The 2,266-nt window shown below is 41.9% G+C and overlaps 1 pseudogene; it reads right to left on the bottom strand.

Moving 5' to 3' along the window:
• Positions 1-1,088: 1,088 nt before the first annotated feature.
• Positions 1,089-1,990, bottom strand: LOC148697130 (uncharacterized; annotated as a pseudogene).
• Positions 1,991-2,266: the final 276 nt, after the last annotated feature.

Raw genomic sequence — 2,266 nt, 5'->3', positions numbered from 1 at the left:
ATTCGGCATAGAGAAGAATTTTCTCAAATTGTCTTGCTTTGTATTTTTGGTTTTCTCTTCCTATTGTAAGTGTGAGAGTTTGGGTTATTCGGGTCTTTGGGAAATTGAGTGATAAACACTATTGTATGTTCTCATTGATTATAGTGGAATACTCCGTCGTCTCCAAACTGGATGTAGGCATTGCCGAACCAGTATAAATCTTGGTGTTCTTATTGGTATTGTTCCATTTATCTTTTGTCAGTTATTGTGGTTTATTTTTCACTCACACTTGGTTGACGCTTCCGCACAACACGCACCATGTGTAGCAGGTGGGGTTTGGGTGGAGTGAGGACGAAGGAGACTGGCACCGCCATCGCAACTGCTTCGATTCATGGTGTCTGATCTTGAAGCCTTTGGTGGCAGAGACGAGTTTAAGGTGGAGATGTTAGTTGAAAAGAATGAGAGAGACAGCTGGAGACGAGGAAGCTCTGGGAGAGGATTTGGACTAGCTTGGAGTTGAGTGAGGATGGGCCACGGGAGTTGGGCTTATTGCTGGTTGACTCGTTGATGGTGTGCACCGTGCTGGGCCAAAGCAATTGCAGATTTATATACATATATATATATATATATACATATATGTATATTTACAACCTGCATTTTTTTTTTTAAATAAGCTGTAATTTAATTTCTGTACAAAAGAAAACTTGTATTTTTTTTTTCTTTTTTTGTAATGAAATTGACTTTCATTAGTCGAGCCTTTAATAAAACCTTATTTTTTTTATTTTGATGTGACTGAACTCAAAGTTGAATGTTTGAGCTGCCTAAGTACCCTTCCAAATAAGAGATCAAGTCATAACGTAGTTCAAATACATTTTTTTTTTGTGTTGTACACAGTTTATGCTCTTGCGGGCCAAAAGCATTTGGTGTTCATTTGGTGCCATTTACAGTTTCAGATCATGCAGGCAAGGAGCATTTTGGTGTCGTTTACAATTTCAACTCGTGCAGGCAATGAGCGTTTTGGTGCCGTTTGCAGTTTTAGCTTGTGCAAGCAATGAGCGTTTTGATTGTCGCCTTTTAGGCTCGTGCGAACAAGGAGCTTTGTTAATTTGTCAAACGATCTTGGAAAGGCATTCCTTGCAATCTTCATAGCAACGAGTCTTGACCGAGTGATTAAAGAAGTCTTCGGGGAAGAAATTGCGCATCATGATGGCAACGGACGATCTTCGTGTGGCAATTTCATCATCCTTAACACTTTCATGTAGCTTTGGAGGTTAACAGAGCTGCTTTGCCCCTTTTCTGATTGGTGAACTTGTGAAGGAGACGTATGATTCTTGTGCAGTTTCTTTGGAGTGACATGAGTTCATCCTTCAACTTCACTTGACTTGACTGACATGGTTTTGGAGCATGCCCCCAGCGGTTGAAGATTTTGAGTTGAAAGAGCTAGAAGTAACGGTGGTATAGTTTGACTTCACCACAACGTCAAGATCTAGCTTGATGATTCCTTTCTGAGCCAGCTTCATGATGAGATATTTCAACACGGAGCACTTTTCCGTCGGATGACTGATGAAGCGGTGGAATTTACAGTACTTGGACAATCAGTACGTTTCATTTCTGTCGGCCGTCTGCACTCAGGTAAATAGATCACTTTTTGGTCAAGTAAGTCTTTCAACATGGAAACCACATCAAAGTCAGGGAATGGATAAGTCTTCTCCTCAAGCTCCTTCAAAGTGCGTCTACGCATCTCTTGATCACGAAAAGCTTCGGTTTGAATCGCCTTGCCTCGTGTAGAGATTTTAACGGGAGCTATGTTAACCGTCATTGCTTCCTTGGTGGGTTTCCACATAACCTTATCCACCTTTGGCCCAAAAACTTTGTCGTTCTTGTAGTCGGCGATTGATTCTTTCTTCCCATGATGGGCGATGCTTAACTCCATGTCATGGGTGTGGGTGGTCAACTTCTCGAAGGTCTGTGGTCTGATGTCTTGAAAGATGTAGTGTAATCCCCACTGCATACCTTGAACACACATCTCGATCAATGAGGTCTCTAAGTGTCTGTCTTTGCATTCAAGACTTAGAGTGCACCATCGGTTGATGTAGTCAACGACTGGCTCATCCTTCCACTGCTTTGTATTTGTGAGCTCCAGCATGCTTATAATGCGGCAGGTGCTGTAGAAGAGGTTGAGGAATTCCCATTCCAACTGTTCACAGCTGTTGACGAACTTAGGCTCTAGGTCAGTGTACCAATCAAACGCATTCCCATTCAGAGAGAAAACAAACTACTTTGTGAG

This window comes from Pyrus communis, chromosome 5 (assembly GCF_041283825.1).
Source record: "Pyrus communis isolate YQ-2024b chromosome 5, ASM4128382v1, whole genome shotgun sequence".
Taxonomy (NCBI): domain Eukaryota; kingdom Viridiplantae; phylum Streptophyta; class Magnoliopsida; order Rosales; family Rosaceae; genus Pyrus; species Pyrus communis.
The sequence above is the reverse complement of the archived record's forward strand: the minus strand, read 5'-3'. Positions and strand labels throughout refer to the sequence as shown.